Genomic DNA, 22,149 nt, shown 5'->3' with positions numbered 1-22,149 from the left:
GGATTCTGATTCCATTAAAAACTGGTAAGTAACTAGCTTTATCATAAAAGTAGAAAATTACTTCATGTCAGAACCAGGAAAATTGGCTTCTTCCTAGATTGAAAACATAGCCAAGCTTAGAGTAAAATTCCCAGCTTAGTGGTAGGGCCAGGAAGAGGTCCCATGAACAAAAGGGCAGCAACCCTGCAAAAAAAAAATTACCTAATATGCCAAATTTAATAATATGGAAATAATTCCAACCAAAGCCATTAGAGGAATGCAAGAAAAAAATACTAACAGTCAAAATAATACTTAGAAAGGAGAAATCTTTTAAATCATTATATAAGACTACTTACAAAACATATTTCTCCAAAAAATGAGACTCCATCATAATGATGAATCTATTAATATAAGCACATCATGCTTAAAGCCAATGAATAAGGTCTAAGGCTTTGATACATATAAAAAAGAAAACATTATAAAACTGAGACAATATTAAAGTGGACATCTACTTTTGCCACATCTAATGGCTTCAGAGAACTTCATGAATAAACAATTGTAACTTCACTTGCAAATACCACAAACAAAATTCAAAATTAATTCGTAAGTTTCAGGTTTCAAGCTTCTAAGAATATACTGATTCAGGCTGAGATAGTATTTGACTTCTGAGCACATCCACAAAGGCAGATTTTCCTCCAAAGAATATTCCTATATCAGCTGTTTCTAACTCCACTGCATGACCAAAGGGGGTACGAAAATGAAGAACATGATATATTTGCTTCTGGTAAACTCCATCTTTTCCTTTCTTCCAGTGCCTCAGAATTCACAGGCCCCAGTATGACAGATGTTTCTGGAGCAGAATGGGTTCCCCCAATCCTAAACGCTGGGACTGTTTTTTAAGATGAAAAACACGCAAACTATGGCTGACAACAAGATACTCCTGCAGAAAAAAAACAGTGGGGAGAGGAGCTAGGAAAAAAGTCATAAGATCGAGGGTCATCTTTTTTTTTTTTTTTAAGATTTTATTTATTCGTTCATGAGAGACACAGAGAGAGGCAGAGACACAGGCAGAGGGAGAAGCAGGCTCTGTCCAGGGAGCCTGATGCGGGACTGGATCCTGGGACCCCAGGGTCACGACCTGAGCCAAGACCTGAGCCAAAGGCTCAACCACTGAGCCACCCAGGTGCCCCTCCACAGTCATCAGTGAAGGGAGGGCATCTACTGTCTGTCAGTAACTATGTGGGGATCTTTACAAATATTATTTTTAACTCATACAAGTAACACCGTTAGATAGAATTTTCACCCATATTTTACAGATGAGAAATTTAAGTTCAGAGATCAAATAATTTGCCCAAGATCACACAGCCAGCATGTGGCTGAGCCTAGGATTTGCTCTCCATCTGCCTAATGCCAAGCCCTCCTCTTGCCATGGTGTCAAACCCACATCTCAGTTGACAAATATTCCTGCTGGGCCTCCACTGTGCGCACCCATGCTACAAAGAACCACAAAAGGAATAGAAGACATTGCTTTTGCCCTCCATGCAGTTAACATCTAACAGGCATTCTGAAGATTCAGATGCCCAATCTATGAGAAGTAGTGTGGAATACACAGAGGAAAGAGCACCTGTCTAGGGAAAGGAACAGGACTCACTCTGGGCTTCACCATTTAGTGGCTATATAACCTTGAATAAATAAGAATTGCTAGTGTTTTCTCATCTGCAGGGATCTTGTAATATAATATCTGCCTTAATTATCTTACAGAATTAGTTTAATGATCCAATTAGATAATATAAGAACCTTATTAGCTATAAAATGTTTTACAAATATTAAATGCTAATACTGCTATTCAAGTGTCCATAGTCGGGTCATTACAGAACTTTGGATAGATATCTAGATTCAGCAATAAAAAGATTAGCAGACCCACTTTGTTTCCCCATGTTTTTGTTTTGCTTTGTTCTTGCTTGTTAAGAGAGTTCATGCTCTAAAAGTGAGAGGATTAACCAACTGGTGTTTGCTCTCAATCCCTGCCCTGCCCAGGCAGTCCAGCTAGCTGTATTCTGAAGATGGCATCTATGACCACACCACTTTCCCTTGCTACAACTGCATGCCACACATGCTTACTGCTAGGCAAAAGGTAAGGTAGTCCTGTTTCCCTTTCCTTCTCCCTTTATCTCCTTTTCTATCATCTTCATCAGCCATCTTACACATCAAGAACACCACACTCAAGAGTCTAGCCCACCCTCAAACCCAAAGCTGTGCCTCAAATTACAAACTCTTGCTCTCTGTCAACTGTATGAGAAGACCCATTTCCTGAGGGAAACTGGGAAGTACTAGGTTCAGAAACCAGGTGATTAAGACATTCTCTGAGGAGGTAGAGAATTTGCAAAACAAACAAACAAAAAAAACAGCCTTTAGCTGGCTGGGAAGTTTCACGAACTAGTTAGGCTGTACCAACCACAAGCATTTAAAATAAATAAGCTAATTAATTCTCTATATTCAATACAGTATTAGAACACAATTTCCTATCAACTTTCCCATTGCAAATTAATCAATATTTAGAACATTTCTCTTTCTGCGGTAAGAATTATTCCCAAACCAAACAGCCAACTGACAAACTTTGGAAGGCTGATTACACTTCAAATACTTTTGATTAAAAAAGACTTACTGAGATACTTTAGAAAATCTTCATTTTATTTTCTGTAATTTTAAATCAACCACTATGATAATGCATAACTTGAGCTCAGTAAAGAGAAAAAACAAAAACTTTAACTGAAATGTCACAGAAACAACTTACACACAACTTGACAAACCAGTATCTCAGGCTTTAAACACACACAAAACCACCTCTGTCTATATTTTTCTCTCTCTCTTTCACCTTTCCCCATCACTTGTCTCTTATTTTGAAGGAAGCTAATAATATTCTCTCCTTTCTACAATTTGTTTTCTATATGCGATACTGAAGTTTTTTAGATTAATAACAAACTCAAAATGCTCACTGGGTCAATAAAAATACTGGAAGTAAAAATTTGTTAGGTTTTTTGAGATTATTAATTTATTCTCATAGGAGTTAAGTTATATATTTTATATTCTAAATCAACTGGATTTCTGATGACCAGTGAAATTTGGGTTTTATTTCAATTCCTTATTTTCCCTAAAAAATGCTTTAGAAATGCCATGTAATATTTTACTCTGGTGTTTCGAAAAGTGTGGTGTTCATATCACCTTATTAAATTTCATGTTTTCTGGGACGTGTGAGTGCCTCAGGGGTTGAGCATCTGCCTTTGGATCAGGATGTGATCCCAGGTCCTGGGATCAAGTCCCACATCAGGTTCCCTGTAAGGAGCTTGCTTCTCCCTCTGCCTGTGTCTCGGCTTCTCTCTCTATGTCTCTCATGAATACATAAAATCTTTTTTTTTAAAGATTATTTATTTATTTATTCATGAGAGACAGAGAGAGAGAGAGAGAGGCAGAGACACAGGCAGAGGGAGAAGCAGGTTCCATGCAGGGAGCCTGACGTGGTACTTGATCCCGGGTCTCCAGGATCACACCCTGGGCTGAAGGTGGCACTAAACCGCTGCGCCACCAGGGCTGCCCTAAAAAAAAAATTCATATTTTCTAAAACTGCAAACTCCTGGCCCGTCTCCAGAGCTACTAATGAATTAGAGCAATCCAGGTTAGGCCTGGAAATAAGCATTTTAATAGTTTTCCCCAAATAATTCTTATAACCAGCAAATTATCACAGATGAATTTTTCACCTATTTCTACTTAATATTTTCCCTCAACAGCATCATCTGTAACATTTTATAAACTATGTTAAAACATTAGATCTCTTTAAATAAATGTTTCTATCTTCTAGCAGTAAAGATAATTTCTTCAACTAATAATATATCTAGCTTGGTTTGTCGTGATTTTCATAGATATTTTCCAAAGGAGAATTCAACTGCCACATCAAAAAACTCTAAATTTACTTTGACTTCTACTACGACATATTGAAATTAAAATTAAGAACTAGTTAAAATGACTAAAAGTTCTTGTTGAAAATGCGATTAAAAGCAACAAATAACAGTAAGGCTCTTTATCTACAGAAATATGGGCTACAAATAGACATATTAATAGGTTTCAATTAAGTCTTTCTTCAATTTATATCACCTATGTCATCAAACAATAGCTTTTTTTTTTTTTTACCTCTAGTTGTATTTCCTCCTTCGTTATTAACATTTTCAAAAAAATAAAAAGAGCACTTGGCTCCCTGAGGAAGACCAGAGCAGTTCATTAGTGATGCATATCTCAGCAGCCCCCATACCTGACTGCATTAGGTCTTTTTGCACTTTCTGTTTTTTAGGTCACACAAATACTGTAAGTAATGTAATGAAACCACAGGCTTGTCTGTATTTTCTCATACAGCCAAACCCTGACTCATAAATATTTCATTTATTGTTGTCTTAACTCTAACAGAGATTGGCCTGTATTTTTCTTGCTTTATTTGAAACCTCTCTCTTCTGAAAGTGATTTTGATGATGACTTTGGTAAAGTAACACATACTACGATGTAAGGACTCTTGCTCAATACAATGGTAGCCACCTAGGCCAATGAACCAAAAATGTTTAATACTCAGATATATAAAATTCTTATAGTTCTAAACTAAAATATTTCACAAGAAAATTCAATATTATATGACAAGAGGTATGTTTTCTGAGGTTTAAAATGACAAGAAAAGAGTTCACCTAAGTACCCTGATGTCAAAAAAAAAAAGGAAAATTCAAGATGAGTTCACAGGGAAAAGTTAAGAGGAATGGGTATTGTAAGTTAGGTGGGCATCAAAAAAATCACAAATTGCTTATTCAAAACATTGAACAGTGGAAGCAAAAAAGGATTAAAAGTCCAAGGGGAAAAAAAAAACAAATGCTATTGTTCAAAATACAAATCTTTCATATGATAAGGTAACAAATGCTACCTCAAAACAGGCCTCCTGTCAAAAAGGGAGAGATATATTATGAAGAGGAAAAAAAAAAGAGTCTAGCTAGCTGAGTATTGTGGATTTGCCCACAGCAAGAAGAACGAACATCAAGGAAAAGAACTATTCCTCATTCTTAGTCTTTTCATCCATCTTCCCATCTCCTCCAGCTGAGACTATATAATCTACAAAGTTTACATTAAAAATAAGAACAGAAACATTCCCCAAGACAGACTTGGCAAGATTGGCTTCAGTTAACTTAAAAAATATAAATAAAGAAATACCAGAACACATAAACAGAAAAACCTAGCTACAGGGTCACCGTAAGTAAATACAGTAGGAAATCCTCTTGACGCAAAGGCGCCTGAGCAAACCTAGTTAAACAGCCATCGACTGCTGGAGAGCACTGATGTGACCAGTTTTCAAACTTCCCATCCCAGCCAGACACGTCCCTCATCTAATCGTACCGTGGGCCTCTGGTCTACCCATATCCTCACTCGCCAGCATGCATAAAAAGCTCTGAGTTGTGTCAAAGCTTTGACTCCTACTTAAAGTTGCCTCTGCTAGTTGTGATGCTTCATGACTCTTCCACCTGTCTGGGGACCTTCCTGACATCTTTGTTTTGCCGTGACCTCTGGAAAACTCACGTGAAAGACATTTTTGGTTCATTACCTAGACCTCTGATGACTTACCTGATCATTGCACTTTATTCTCCAGATTTATACTGTGATATTCGCAATGACAAAAGTTGTCAATTACTGGCAGGCAGATAATTTCTTCTCTCTGAAGGCTTAAGGAGCAATGAGGAGAATTACTACTTTGGCCTTAATAGCAGTAAAAAGGGCAGAACTCTCATGAAAGAATTTGTCACAGATTTCTTAGAAGTCCGTGCCATTTTTAAGCTCATAATTCCAAGCCAGTGAACAAATGTGGATTTTAGTAACAGAAGTAAAAAAGGTATGTCTATATTTATACGAATATTTGTATGTGTGTGTGTATGTGTGTGTGCTTGTGGCAAAATATATTCTGCGGGTTAAAAGCAGCTGACTGACTGATTTGGGATCATCTGTAAAGGAAGGATGGTTCTTATAGTTTTCAGTGGTTGAATAAAAATAAAAAAATAATATTTTGTGAATATGAAAATTATATGAAACACAAACTTTAGTGTCCATAAACACAGCTACCTTCATTCATTTAGGTCTTGTCCATAGCTGCTTCTAAGCTACGATGGCAGAGCTGAATAGCTGTGGTGGAGACCTATGGCCCACTGAACCGATATTTACTATCTAGCCCTTTACAGAAAACATGTGCCAACCCCTAATATATGATGGCTTGGCATGAAACTCCAAAATAAAAAATGGCCTGGGATAAATATCTATGAAATTATGAATAACTGAAAGCGAAATTATGATCCCGTGGCTAGCCTGAGAAGGCACTAAAAAGAAAAAAATTAGAAAGTAGCTTAAAAAAAAATCACAGAGTTACACGGGGATTATTTGACCTCAAAAGTAATATCACACGGCAAGGAATAGTATAGAAACATGACTCAAGGCTTTAATAAATACTTAAAATGGGATGAAACAATCTCCTCCTCCCCCCACAAAAATCTAAGAACACTTCAAGATCTCATTTAGGTGTGGGCAAAAATATTAAAGAAGACACGAGCCTACTGTTTGGTGACAATGGTATAACAGATAACTGAGATGAATCTTAGGTGGTTTTTACATTCTCCACCAAAAAAGAAAGTGTTGAAACTGAAATGGAAAATCAAATATAATTAATAAGAAAAATCAAAGCTCAGGAATTAATAACAGAACAATGAAACACTTTAAGTGCAAGTATGCATGACCAATGGATTACAGTCTCAGGGTATTAAAAGTAAATGTTATAACAGAAAGATAGCTGATAACCTGGAAGCGTTACAAACAACAGGAGGGCAGACATGATACATAAGAGGGGTAGATGCAGTTTTATTTTTTTAAGGTAAAGGATTCTAGAAAATGAAGATCAGTGATCTTGACATTATTCCTCAACAACATTCTAGAACAGGTTACTAAACAGATGGTTTGTGAGCACTTAAATTAAAAAAAAAAAAAAAAAAAAAAAACCTGCCATGGATTTGTTAAAAATAAGCCATGCCAAACCTTGTTTCCTTTTCTGACATGCTACTAGATGAGCGAATCAAAGAAATGCAATAGCTGTATAATAGCTGGACCAAGAAAAGTAGAGAGAAAAGTCTCTCATGGCCAACTTGGGGTATGGCCACATACTATTTGTGTAACTTTGGGGAAATTTCTTAACATCTGGGATGAGAGGCAAATTTCATGGGTCTCTCGTGTGTCTGCATGTTTTGTGAGCAAAGGCACTGGCAGCTTTTTCTCTAGACTGTCTTTCCACAAATGTTTGTACAGCAAATAGCCTTTGAAGACAGAAATAGTATCTCCCTATGGAACAAAGGGAAAGTTTACTTACAGCCCGCTATAAAAGATCTGGGTTCCTAAACTTGGCATTCCTTATCAGTGATACAACTCACTGAGTGTGCAGCAGGACTCTGAGCCACTCTATAGGACTCCTGTGGGTCTGGGGGACAGGGAGCAGGAAACCAAAAAGAAACAAGAAGCTCACACTTCTTGCTGCACCGGGGGCAATAAAGTCCAATGTCTCTGACCCCAGTCTTGTGTCTTCCACAAGCAACCACAAAGCAGTGGGGGCTACTACTTTGTTAGCTTGCAAGCAGGGTGAAATTTCAGACCCTTTGCAACTCAGCTTGCCATTTGCAAGTGGGGAAATAACAGTACCTCCTTATAAAGGTATTATGAAGGTTAAATGAATTAATGCACCAGATTGCTTAGAAAATTCCTATTTAAACCACCTACTCAATGAATGCAACTACCCATTATTAACTTCAAATGTTTACAGGTAGGTAAACAACTACATCCAAAGGATTAACGACAGGTGAAGAATCTACATTCACTAACTTCAGTAAAGCTCCGTTCTTAACTCTATTCTGCTCAATATATTTATAAATAACTGAATAGAGAGATAGAAATGTATTAATCAAATTATGGGTGACACAGTCGCTAACAGAGAATAGGATCAGGATTTTGTTTAGATCTTGACATGCTGAGTAAACTGTGAAAGAAGAATTTAAGAGACATACAAATTCCATTTTTAAAATAAACTATTCAAATTGTATATTCATAGCAACTCATATAAATTACAATTTGAGGGATCCCTGGGTGGCGCAGCGGTTTGGCGCCTGCCTTTGACCCAGGGCGCGATCCTGGAGACCCGGGATCGAATCCCACGTCAGGCTCCCGGTGCATGGAGCCTGCTTCTCCCTCTGCCTGTCTCTGCCTCTCTCTCTCTCTCTCTCTCTCTCTCTGTGTGTGTGTGTGTGACTATCATAAATAAAAAAAATAAAATAAAAAATAAAATAAATAAATTACAATTTGAGTAAAAATGTAACATGACTAAAAAATGAATTGCTATTAGGTTAGAGGGAAAAAAATGGAGATAAATTTTCAAGGTGTTCTGTGTGGATGAGGCCTCACTCTTGGTGTGGTATTTAGCCCTGGGTACATTTTATTTTTTTTAATTTTTTTTAAAGAAAGTTTATTTATTTATTTTTAATTTTACTTATTTATTCATGAGAGACATACACACAGGAAGAGAGAGAGAGAGAGAGAGAGAGAGAGGCAGAGACACAGGCAGAGGGAGAAGCCGGCTCCATGCAGGGAGCCCGACATGGGACTCAATCCCGGGTCTCCAGGATCAGGCCCTGGGCTGAAGGCAGGCGCTGAACTGCTGAGCCACCCGGGCTGCCCTCTAGGTACATTTTAAAGGGGAACTCTGGCACACAGAAGCAATCCAGAGGAGAGTTATCAAAACTGTGAAGAGTGAAATAAATCCATATAGTATATAAAGGAAAAAAAACCTCTGACTTCTTTAGCTTGAAAAGGAAAGATTTATTGGAAGTGAAAACTTTCAGACATCTACAAAGTTATCAATGTGAAATTCTCTTTGTAAACTCAAAGGGTAGAGCTAGAATAAGGCAGAACTTCCTCACAATTAAATTTTTTTCAAATGTTGGATGTTAAGATAACAAATTTTTCATTCATGCAAGTTTTTGAAAGCCACTAGCTAGGGTTATGGCCATGGTGATTACCTCCTTCACATTCGGATGTCTTTCGACTGCTCAATTCTTCTGTATTAAAAAGCCAACCCACTGGAAGTTTCTCCGGGCTTCTTGTCTGTTGTCACTCCTATCACTCTAACCAGGAGTACCTGGTTTCTGTTCCCTTTCAGTCCAGCCACCCGTTCAAACTGACAATTTGTTCTTAGCAGCTCACCTGACTCTGATTTACCTCTTTGATTATTGCCTTTCCATACACTGCAGCCCACAGGCAATCTGACAGAGGCTCCGGGATAAGAAACCCTAGCCCCATCTCCCGTGTGGCTTGGATGGGAGAATGGAAAATTAATTTCATGATCTCAAAGGCTCTTTTCATTTCTCAGGTTCTTCTCTTCTTCTTACCTCTTTTCCCATTTACAGAGATTGGTGAAAGGTAAGTGAGGAATAAACAAGTAAATGAATGCATAAATGAAAAATATTATTAAACAATTGATGATAAGCTTCTTTCTTCTTTAAGAACTGGCTACCTGAATGAGTCGTATATGCTCCAAACAAACAGATGACAAGGAGGAAAGAGACATGAACAGTAAATGAGCAGGAATGAGGGAAGAGAACTATGGTAAAGACCCCAAATTAATTTTTAGAAATGATTAACCAGTAAAGCCTCTTGTGTATAATTCATGCCAATTTATAAGGTGAAATAAAATTTGAGGCTATATGAAAATATATTTGAATGGAAAAATGAGAGAATTCCAAACTTCTAAGAAATTATGACAGGAACAAGCAACTGCATTATTGCAGAGAAAAAAAAATGATACGCCACAACAATATAAATGAATCTCAAAAGCATTATGCTCAGTGAAAGCAGCCTAAAACTCCGAAGGCTACGCACTGTATGATTCTATTTAAGAGAGACTTGATCGTGGTATATGTATACCATGGAATATTATTCAGCCATAGGAAGGGAAAATACCCTGCCGTTTACAGATGGATCTTGAGTGCATCATGCTAAGTGAGATAAGTCAGACAAAATCAATTACTGTATGATATCACTATGTGGAATCTAAAAAAGTCACACATAGAAAACAGCAAGTAAAATAGTGGTTACCAGGAGTAGGGGTTAGCAATTAAGACTGACTTAATTTAAGGGTGCAAACTTGAAACTTGCTTGTATATAAGTCAAAAAGGTCTAATATATAACGAATATAGACAATATGGTACCACAATTATGTAACATAATAAATATTGCTTCAATGGCAAACATGTTATCGTATATAAAAGTATCAAAGTAACACACTAAATGCCATAAATTTATAAAGCATAAAAACCTGCCTCCCCCAAAAAGAGAGAGAGAGAGAGACTTGAAAGGACAAAACTATAGGGCAAGAAAATAGATCAGCAGTTATCAGGGTCTGGAGGATTAGAGGAGGAGGTGACTAAAAACAACATGTAAACATTTTGTACCATGATGGGACTATTCTATATCTTAACTGTGGTGGTGATTACACAATTATATGTGCTTGTCAAGATTTACAGGACTTTACACTAAAAACGGGTGAATTTTAGCACATATAAATTATCTTTAATAAAAAAATGGAATGAAATTAAAGAGCTTAAAACAACTTTATAAAGAGGAACAATTAAAATATGGTTTGTGACATTAAATAGACACAATAAAAGAGGAAATTACCAGAATCATTCCTATAATATAAAAACCACTATATTACTTTTTTAAAAGATTTGTTTGAGACAGGGAGAGAGAGGGAGAGAGAGAGCACTTGCGAACAGTAGGGAGGGGCAGAGGGAGAGGGAAAGAATCCCAAGCAGACTCCCCGTGGGGCACAGAGCTGGCTGTGGTGCTCAATGTCACGACCCTGAGATCATGGCCTGAGCCGAAATCAAGAGTTAGAAGCTCAACCAACTGAACCACCTAGGTATCCCCCAACACATTGTTTTAAAACAAAATGTCAAACGTATAGCCAAATTACATTTTTAAAAAGAATCAAATATATTTTTACTATCTCGTGACTAGTTAACATGTAAAAATGAAACTATTCATTCCTATTCCACATCTTAAATATCTTCTCGTAAGAAACATAATCCTAGAAATAAGAAATGAACGTTAAATATTTTTCTTAGTTATGTCCCTCTGCCTATGTCTCTGCCTCTCTCTCTCTCTGTGACTGTCATAAATAAATTAAAAATTAAAAAAAATTTTTTTAAATATTTTTCTTAGTTATGTATTCATAGCTTGTTACCGTATATTCTCTTTCATTGTGCATCTGCACTTAAAATCTGATCTTACACAGTCAGAAAAATCTCAAGATGAAAACAAAACTTATAACAATGTTCCTTTAATACAGCAATATGACTCGGCATGTACTCAGTCATATTTTAGAAGCTGGCATTGTTAGAGCCCAGCGGAAATGATATATTTTCAGGATATAATTAAATGGATATCAAAGAGAACAAATTTGTAAAGTCAAAGACCAATTAGATGTAACAAATCACATTGCCTTTCTTCTGTTTGTGGAAGAGTATGAGTAATAGCCATGTAGGGTGAGGGACAGTTTGACATTTATGAAAATTACAAAAGAGCAAAGAATCAGAAGGATAACTTAAAAGTATACTTTTCTGGAAGTAAATATTATAAATTGATCGGAATTATGGATTCGACGTTATTTCATCTGGGACAACACGAAGTTAGGATGGCCAATGGATTCTATTCTTAGTTACGGGAATATACATACATCCTCTCTAACATATGACAAGGTAAGATGCATTGGAATGTGCATGTTTGCAAGCTTACAGCACTGCTAAAAACACCCACAACTCCCAATCTCTTACCTTCTGAGAAGAACTCTTGGCTGCTGATCTCCTTGTCTGTCTGCATAAAGACAAACCTTGATTGCCACAAGAAAAGCAGCCAGAGGAAAGAAAAAGACCAGACTTTTCATGATGGGACGGCACACTTCACAGGGTGTGTACACTTGGTATGACTGTATGTGCTGCACATCTGGGGGATGGGGCAGCAAAGCAGTGAAGGAATGATCTAGATGAGGCTCTAAAAAACTTTTTAGCAGTACCCAGGAGAAGAAGAAAGACGCCTCAAGAGATTTGGGGCAAAACTTCCTATGTGGCACACTGTATAAAACCGTGTCACTCCCTTTAAGCCAAACTACAGCAAAGATATGTAGTATTCCTATAGCTGGGAGTTGTTTTTCCTTTAATGCAGCACAATGCATAGGCTGGACCATGTGGCAGCCCAACATTTTATGTGGGTTCTAAAAATGTATGTCTGCGTGTGTGAAGTCCATCAAAAAAGGGGAGCTCTAATTTTAAAAGACAAAGTTTATCAAACAGCTTATCCAACTCCACATTTTATTTCTGGATTGGTGACACCTCGAGCTAAATATATGAATGAGCACAGGACCAAAGCAAAATTGGGAAGAAATTAATATTTTGGAAAGTTGATGATACGTACTTCAGGGGAGAGAATGCCAGGTGGTTATTCATTCTTCTTAACCCAAACGTGATCAACCCCAAACGTGCACTCTATCTTCTCTGCTTGCTTCAGTGTGCTGGTTAAACAAGGGGAGGCTCTATTCCTGACAGAGGAGAGGAGTGGTGTGAAAATACCCAGCAGGCTAAGATAATAGGAGAAAAATACTTTTGAATTTTAACTGAGTCCCCCTGAGCTGCATAAGCAGAGTTCTTTGTGGTAATTTTTGTTAGTTTTAATTGTTTCTGTTTTACGACAGTAAAACAAAAACAGTTTGTTTTCATTTTATGAACTATCTTTTTCTTCCATTCATTCATTTATGTGTGTGTTTATGGTGGTAATGAGAGGACACGTTCATAGCTTCCAATTTGGTTCTGGTATCTCAAAAAAGAGTTCAACTGAAAATAACATAAAACTAATCCAGGCTCTTTTTTAATTTTGGAGGAAATAACCTACTCAACATCACACAATAGTTACAGACAGACCGAGTACCAGAATGAAAGTCCCCTGACACTTAACACAGAACTCTGCATAATAAACCAAACTGGCTATTCTATTAGCTATAATAATAATTATACTTTCCAGAAGGATCCATCTTCATTCACATTCAAACACGAATTATTATTACCAAAGAAGTGCTTTAATACAAAATTTCCGACTCAGAACAAGGGAAGGAGAATACATTGGGATAGCCAGGTGGCCATATGGAGGGCACTGGGTGTCTAAGGAGTCAAGGAAGAGTAGCAGAAGATGTAAGTTAGTAATTTTTTAAAAAGGTAAAAGTGGGGTAATTATGTAATAAAAGCCCACTTTGCCTTGTTTCACAGTTTTCCAAGGGCTACACATTCACTGATGGTATGAGAATATCAGAGTGATTTTGAAAGATTTCATAATTCAGTCCAGAAGAGGGAAGAGGGAAAAAGAGAAATGAGAAGGGAGGCAAAGAAAAGATCCCTCCTCCCTTATTATCAATAGAAAAGATTACAGACTCCTTTCTTTATTCTCAAGGTATTTAAAATAAAATTACTGAGCAAGTTAGTGCATATTTCAAATATGGACATAATATGTGAGAGGGAGATCTACAGAGCATTAGGTTTATAAGAAAATAATCAATGGGGATTGAAGAGTGTACTTGTCGTCATGAGCACCAGGTGATGCATGGAAGTGTTGAATCACTATATCATACATCTGAAACTACTATTACACTGTTAGCTAAATGTAAATTAAATAAAAACTTAAAAAGAAAATAATCTATCTGCCTGATGTCTTATGGAGAGTTGTATCACTTAGTCATACCCTAGTTATAGGTATCCGAAAGCAATTTGAGCAAGCTCAAGAATGAGATTTTAAATTTGGAGAGATGGACCTTCCATCAAATGCCAAATCCTCCATCTGCTCTGTTTAAGGATAGATACTGAAAGAATGAGACACAAGGAAAGTTGTAAACTTATGGGGTATGTGCTAACACAAAGAAGGAAAGCCATCTAACTCTAAAGATTTTCAGAAGAGACTTTGGCTTAACCAATTCCCCCCCACCCATCTTCCCCAAAGACAATCCCAGAAATAATTGGTACGCCGATGTGGCATTCATAGTGTAGCCTTTAGAAATACCTGTGGACTCTACTTACGCTATTCAGATTAAGATATAATTATGAAATATATGATTGTTATTTTGACTGTAGTAAGCATTAATACATTGAAGCCCTCAACTACTGAGCATTTGTTCTTGTCCAGAACCATAAACATCCATTCACACCTTTCCAAAGTTAAGTGCAATACCGTGTCTCAGATCGGAATAAAAAAGAGATACAAAATATTGAACTTGAAGTATATCCACCTGAGAGCAGAGCCATATCTTGGTCAAAACAGGAGTGAACAGTTTTCCTAAATGTGAGATGGTATAAAGTGTCAGATGAAAAAGTAAGGTGAAAATAATGTCACCCCAAAAGTGAGGCAATGATATAGACAGAAATAATTTGTTGGACCTCCAACAACTCAACTCATTCATTCTCTCATTTAGTTTTAGAGCTTCTACCTAATACAAGGCACTATTCTAAGCACTGGGGTAGAACAATGAACAGAACCAAATCCCTGGCTCCATGGAATATACGTTCTCATCAGGACAACAGGTGATAAATAAATAAACAACTTTTTCAAATGTCAGTTGATGATGGGGCTGTGGGGGTGGGGTGGATTGTTACAAAGCAAGATGTGGGAGATTTTTTGTTTGTTTTTTTGTTTTTTTAAATACAGGACAGTGAGAGAAGTCTTCTCTAATAAGGACATGTTTGAGCAGAGGCATGAAAACCGTGAAGATACCCGAGGGTAGAGCATTTCAGATGGAGAACACAGAGGAGAAACTCTGAGCTGGGAATCCGCTTCTCTTGTTTTGAGAAATATCAAGGAAGCCAGCGTGGCCAGAGTTGACTGAAGAAGAGGAAAAGGTTAGGAAAGAACGTCGTATAGGTAACAGGGGTCAAATAACATGGACTTATGTAAGGTCTTTGTCTTTTATTCTCAGAGACATAGAAGCTGTTGGAAGGTTTATAGAGAAGAGTGACATAATCACTTATTTTTAAAAGATCGCTCTGCTGTGTCGAGAACAAACTGTGGAGCCCAGAGAGAGAAGAGGGGGGATAAATAGCTGCTGGAACAGCTCAAGGAGGAGATGATGGTCCATCTGATCAGACTGGTAGCAGTGGTGGTATTAACTAGATGTATAAAGCAAGATTCCGTGGGGGAGGGCGGGGGAAGGGGACACTTTGCTAAACTAAGGCAGACCAAGAGAGGGGAAAAAATTTGAAGACAAAAAAGAAAGTAAAGAGTGAGCTAGAGGCATACAGATATAGATCACCAAATCCTGGAACATAACTTTGGGTGAAGTAATGGTGAGGAATAGTTCTTAAGGATGTTGGGGAGCTTTTTTTTTAAATGAGATGATTTTATGACAGTCTACATATGCTAAGATGTTAAGCTATTTGGATTAGTGTACTATAAGTTTCTCCTCGCTATCTGCCAGTGAGAAATTTTATAAATGCTTTCTCTGAAATATGTCTACCACTGATTTTTTTCCTACCCCCTAAAATACACTTTAAGAAAGTTTGTTATTTTCCTAAATCGAGAAAAAGTTGCAAAATGATGGCTGTAGTTGTGTACACGTACCAAAATGATACAAAACTAAAATAATACAAAACACTTGCACAGAAGATGCCATTATAAAAGTTGAAAAGAAAGAAATGAATATCGCAAAAACTTTACACTATTTCTAGTAGCATGCCTTATTTGAGGAATTCAAAGTTAATTTCCTTAACTTCCTTAAAAAAAAAAAAAACGTGTAACACTCTCATGGTATGAATCTTTTAGGCTTATGGTAGATCTTTAAAAAGAAACACTAGAAACTTAAATAAATTTTAAATCAACATTATCTTCCACAGAGTATATTTTAAGCCTTCCAAGATAGAAATCAAGAGAAATTAAAGAACATTAATAAACTAAAAATGCTGAGAGCTTTTAAACCCCCGAGGATTCATCTGCTTCACAGCAATGTGCTTTTACTACATTTAAGTTTTATTTGCTTTTGCTAATAAAAATAATTTGCCATAGAGAAAGGAAAGAAGATGTATTTATCAATATAATGGGAAGGTATGTTCTAGAGATTCTTGGTCGATTGTAGGAAGAGGGGAGTATACAACTGAATGAGAAACTGAATTAAATTGGTAGAGTATAGGTCCAAGAACACGTGTCTTTTTTTTTTTAAGATTTTATTTATTTATTTGAGAGCGAGAGAGAGAGAGAGAGAGAGAGAGAGAGAGAGCGCGTGTGAGCACAAGCAGAGGGGAAGGGAGAGGAGGAGCAGAGGGAGAAGCAGATTCCCCTCTGAGCAGGGAGCCGGATGCGGGACTCGACCCCCCGGGGACCTGGGGATCATGACCTGAGCCAAAGGCAGACCCCAAGGACACATATTTCAAATATCAAGGAATTTAAAAGGTTGAACGTGGGCCTGCATAGATATTTTTATGGAGAAAATGCATTTTAAATAAAATTTTAGATAAAATTATATCAGTTGAGGTAATTTAGAATTTCAGTTGTTCATAGAAAGCAAGTTGGACAGGTAATGAAATACAAGAAAAATAAAGTTCGTAATTACAAAATGAAAAAATATTAGGATCCAAAGCTGCAAAACACTAAAATATAATGTAGCTCTGAAAATGAAATGGGGGTGGTAGCAGTATACTTCATTTTTGAGCCCTGATACTCTTAATTTGACTGCTTGGCAAAAAACCCATGTAGTTAAACACAAATTCCCAGGCACTTCAATTATAAATTGAGATTATGCTAAGAATTAGAACAATACTTAATAATACGTAATAACAGCAAATTACTACAGCACCTATATAGAGAAAAATGGTTTTAATATATCCGAAAATAAGTCACCACATACATACAGGTTTATTTTTTCACATTAACATTAATAGTGTTGGAACATAATGAATCTAAAATTTCTTTAGGGACCTCTCTTCAGCATCTCAAAGTTCTAACATTAACCTTTTAATTAGTCTTTACATTTCACCAAAGTTTCTCTCTTTTTGCTTCTTTTGTCTGGAAAATTGGGGGCGGGGTATGGATAAAAACACTGAGCAGAGCAAAAGAGTATGCACAAAAATATATCAGAGGTAACGACAAGGCAAAAGTAATTCGCAAATAGAAGTAAGCATACATTTATTTTAACTGGTAAGAATACACACAAGGAAAGAACATTCTACTATATGAGAATTTAGATAATTCAGTAACAATGAATCTTCATATGACCAATGCTGAGCTTAAGAAAAAAAAAAAAAAAGGAATGGTATTTTTAAACAACCCCCCAAATTATGCTTAGGTAGAGTGCTGAAAGAAATATTAATGGGGTCCACTTGCAGGTTCTGATAAACAAATGACGAAGCTAAAGTTCTGGAACAAATGCATAAAAAAGCAATGAAAAGGACTTAAGCCCCATGAAGGGGAAACAACAACATCAATAACAACAACACAACCACAACAACAACTCTAGGAACCTAAAGTATTTTACTTGATAAAGACTATGGAAGTGATATGACTGGAGGCCAAGTATATTAAGAGATACACAGTTGGATCTAAGAAAATATTTATGTCATCCGAAGAAGAACCGAACTAAAGCAAACTATGGCATATAACATTTGATTTAGGCATTCGATTCTCTGGGGATCCTAAGCCTTGGAATACGTTTAAGGAAAGTTGCAAGTACCTGGATCACTTTCTCAGACCCTTAAGAAAATGCAACAGTCAGTCTGGGCTGATTTAAGACACAGGTTTTCTTTATTCAAAGGGTGGTATGAATCTGGGCACTGGTAGGAACATTTGGGATCCATTCATCTATCACTAAAGGTACTTACTACCGTCTATCACAAAGTTAAAGAAAAAAAAAAAAAGAAAAGAAAATAGTCTGAGTGTGCCAAGAATTAGTATTCAGTAATTGTAACGAAATTGTTATTATTTCTGAATTCAACTGGCAATTTGCAATTTTGTCTAGCAACAATCATGTCAAGAGAACTTCTCAGTGACACTGTCTTCTTACAAGTCAATGGCTTCTTTCTGATTTAATTTAGAGAGGCAGAGAATACGTGACCACTTCCTCCATTCTGCTTTCTATCAGTATTATAACTGAGAGCTGATGTACCCTGAGACGATCAACACAGAAATAGACAAGGGTGATGAGGCACAGCCAGCTATAAATCCTTAAAAATACCACAAATAATATGCCCTTTATGTAATTGAGTTCCGTATGCCTCACATTTTCTCTTGAAATAAAAATGTCTGGTAAATTTGTCTGGCTATGTTCATTACACTGTTATATGCCCTATGAGTCTCAGTCAAACCATGAAGTTATTTTCACATATTTAAATATACTTTTCATAAAGTATAATTCTAATAGCTAGTTGGTCTGTGTTTTTAAATTCTTGCAGGTACGAAGGAATAGAACTTCTCATTACAGGCTATCTGTAAATTTGATGTTCACCTTTTTCCCCTATTTTTATGGTGTGGCATATACAACAATCCCCCCCCCCCCCCCCCCCGCCGCCACTTAGGTTTCTAGAATATTACAGGGATTTATTTTATTTGTAAAAGCACAACCACCGTATGATCATCAGTGCAAAGAAATAAAACTTCGGTGACAGCTTACTTAGACACAACCATTAATAAATCTATTCATGTCATAATGTAATTAAAGGTCTCCTTCCACCCAGACTATGAATTCTGTGAAAACAATATTCAATTCTAAAATTTCCATCACTCTGAATCCCAAAATATAAGTTGGGAAATTCTGAAAAACTGTTAAAAACAGTTCATAATTGCTATTTGTAGGTAATTCCCTTTGAGTTTTCTAGTATCCATTGTAGTGCGATGGTAACATACTAATAATCTATGCATAAAAAGAAAGCATGTATTGCACTGCTTAAACTGAATGATATCTTGAAAAAAAACTGAATGATAAAAAGTATCGTCTTGGAAATTCTTTTACTTAAGAGTGAACTTTATGATGATTCTTTAAAATTGAGAGTCCTCTCTCCCTTACCTACAGGGATGTACCATCAAGTTTCCAGTCTCCTCTTTAAAAGTTAGTAGCTTAATCACAATCAAATATTTCTTTCACTTGGTCTGGGGTAGCAATGAAATAGTGGGGTTCTGAAGCAAGTACTGAATTAAACGATCACTGAACATGGGTCTAGTTAAGTAATAAAAATTGAAGGAAGGAAGGGAGGGAGGAGAGAGAGGGAAGGGAAGGAGGGGAAGGAAGGGAAGGGAGGGATGGAGGGTGGAAGGAAGGAAGGAAAGAGACAGGACTTTAAAAAAAAAAAACCTTCAAAACTGAAATGAAATTTCACGACCCTCATGGTCACCGTGTATATAACTTTACACCCGCTTTATTAACGGCAGATACAGATAAATCAACGTTGTATATTAATTGCTCAACGCTGCTAAACAAACGCTACATTTTAGAATCCCAGCACCCTGAGCTCATACGTGTCCATAACTCACAGCGACAGAAAAGACAAACAGGCCCCTTGACAACTTGGGCCGTTCCCCGAGGTCCGCCACGCAGCGAGCCCCAGGGGCGAGCAAGCCTCTGCGAGCTCATCTTCGCCTGCGAGTTGACCTCCAGCACGACTCGCGGGTAAACCCGCCCCTCCCGTCTCCACCGCCGCTCGGCCAGACCGTCTGAGTTAGGAGAGCGCGCAAAGATGTGCCTTCCAGGCAAACTTTTGTTTCCTAAAAAGTTAATCTCTCCAAATACTTCCAGTTGGAAAACGTCCACTTCAGCTACTTGACACCAAGGGCGTCACTTTCTCCCCTCGGCTTACCTGCTCCTACTCAATCATCCTTCCAGGTCGGCTGTGGGCAGCTCGGGGAGGCGGCTCTGTGAGCGCTCCCGAATCCGCGAGCACCAGGTGGGGACGCATCCTACGCGCTCCCACGGGTCTCTCACTCCCTCTCCCTCCGGGGCCGTCCTCAGCAGCGCTCACCCGGGCCGCGGCCGGGACGCCTGCCCACCTGGGCGCAAACCGTCCTCGAGGAATGATCCTCCAGATCAAGGGGCTGAGTGGATTTCCACATGTGGCTGGAGCGAGTGGGGGCGGGGGGGGGGCTGCAGCGCTGCAGGGAGCAGCTGTCCGGCGAGTGCTCTAAGTCTGTTGGTTAAACACGCGGAATCAACAAGCACACAGATGGGTCCAGGTCCTTGGGGATCCCGGAGTCCGAGGAGCCCCCTAAGCAGTCGTCCCTACCGCCTGCAAAACTCGCACCGGTTGCGCCCTCGGAAGCCCCAGACTCGCACGCGTCTCTCCCCTCCCGTCCCTCCTCCTCGGTGTCTCCCCCACCCCGCGCCAGGTGCCCCGAGGCAGACTTACCCCAGGGGTCGCAGAGTCGGGAGAGGAGGGCAACTTTGGCTGCCCCCGCTCCGCACAGGCCCCAAGCCCTCGGCCAGCCGGGCTCCGAGGCGGCGCCCGCGCGCGGGTCGGGGTGTCTGGGCGCGTCCCGGCCTGCGGGGCGGGGAGAGGCGCGCGGGAGCCGCGCGGGAGGAGCGCGCGCCCGGCCACCCGGGGGGTCCCGCCGAGCCGCCGCCGCACCGGAGCCGCGGGGAGCGCGCAGGGCCGTCGGGACCCCAGCAGCCCCGTCTCCCGCCCGCAGGTACGGGCCCCCCGCGGGGCCCTCCCCCGCTCCGCCAGGTGCCCGCGCCCCTCCCACCCCCCCTCCCTCCCTCCCTCCAGGCCCGGGAGGCGCGAGTTCACCCCAAACCCACCCACAGAGTGAGGACACCTTCCCCCAGAGCCCAGGGCAAGTGAGACCCGGGCCAGCCCCGGGGGCGGCGGGGGCGACGCGCCGTGATCCCGGAGCATCCCCGGGGGCCGGGACTTTCCTCGCTCGAGAGACAGGAGTGTCCCCGGAACGCGTCTCGTTCCCAGAGAAGTACTTCTCCGAGGACCGCTCCGGCGCCCAACTTAGAGACGCAGGGGCGGGCGGCATGCACTTGCCCAACCGAGTAAATAAAGGTCAGCAGTTGGATCAATAAAGTGTGTGCTTCCAAGCGCCAGATGTTTTTACTGTTGCTTCCCTTCCCGGGCGGGGGGGGGGGGGATGGGAGAGGGAGGGAAGCGGTGGGGGGGGGGGGAGGGAGGGAGGGAGGCAAAGGAAGAGACAACAAACAATAAAAATAAAAGGAGTCAACAAACACACATCTGGTGTTTCGACACACCATTTCCTCCAGCCGCGGTCTCTCCGGACGAGGCGATATTTTGCATATTCAAAACTAAAAATCACCCGGGAGCCAACGGCAGTCTCCCCCTCGGTCGACTCTCCCTTCCTTCCCCCCCCCCTGCGCCCCCTCCCCGCCCCGCTCCCAATCACAATGCAAAAAAGAAAAAGAACAACAAGTGGTGATGCTGGGTCCGGAAGGCGACCCCGACGCGGAGCCGAAATCTGACACATGTCACGCCCGCCCCGCCGCGCCGAGCGCTGCTGCTGGGGCCAAACTTTGCCGCCGCCGCCGCCGCCGCGGGAGGAGCGCGCCCGCCGCGGAGTTAAAGTCGCCGCCCGGCCCGGCGCGGAGGTGGCCGGGACGGGGCGGGGTGCGGGGGCGCCGCGCGCCACAGTGAGGCCAAGAAACTTACCGCGACCTGGGACGCCTGGCCAGCGTCCCGGGAGGTGGCACCCGCCGCGCCGAGGCAGGAGCCCCCAAACCACACACACCCACGAGCGAGTCCCGGCAGCTGCTGCCGCGAGTGTGTGTGTGTGTGTGTGTGTGTGTGTGTGTGTGTGCGCGTGCAGGGGGGCGGTGGTGCGCGCCCCGGGGGAGGAGGGGGGGGCCCGGAGGAAGCCGCAGCCGGCGGACGCGGCCGCCGCATAAATACCCGGGCCGGGCGCTCGCGGGGCTGGAGCCGGGGCGCAGCGGCCGCCGCGGAGCTGCACGCGCCGGCGTGTCTCGCGCTTTCTCGGAGGCTCGCGCTGTCTCGCGCTGCCGCTCCCCCACCCCGCCCCCCCCACCCGGATCTGTGTGCGGGTCCG

The 22,149-nt window shown here is 40.4% G+C and overlaps 1 protein-coding gene across 10 annotated transcripts in view; it reads right to left on the bottom strand.

Annotated features, from left to right (window-relative positions):
- FOXP2 (forkhead box P2) overlaps positions 1-21,891 on the bottom strand; it is a 555,335-nt gene extending 533,444 nt beyond the window's left edge. For 5 of the 10 annotated variants that reach the window (XM_038557405.1, XM_038557402.1, XM_038557409.1 and 2 more), the window contains exon 1: positions 21,756-21,883. The gene's annotated coding sequence lies outside the window, so the exon portion shown is untranslated. Of the gene's footprint in view, positions 1-20,495; positions 20,608-21,755 lie in introns of those variants that run through there. The other 5 variants (XM_038557404.1, XM_038557424.1, XM_038557425.1 and 2 more) reach the window with 5 other exon arrangements.
- Positions 21,892-22,149: the final 258 nt, after the last annotated feature.

Source organism: Canis lupus, chromosome 14, assembly GCF_011100685.1.
Source record: "Canis lupus familiaris isolate Mischka breed German Shepherd chromosome 14, alternate assembly UU_Cfam_GSD_1.0, whole genome shotgun sequence".
In the NCBI taxonomy this organism is placed as follows: Eukaryota; Metazoa; Chordata; class Mammalia; order Carnivora; family Canidae; genus Canis; species Canis lupus.
The sequence above is the reverse complement of the archived record's forward strand: the minus strand, read 5'-3'. Positions and strand labels throughout refer to the sequence as shown.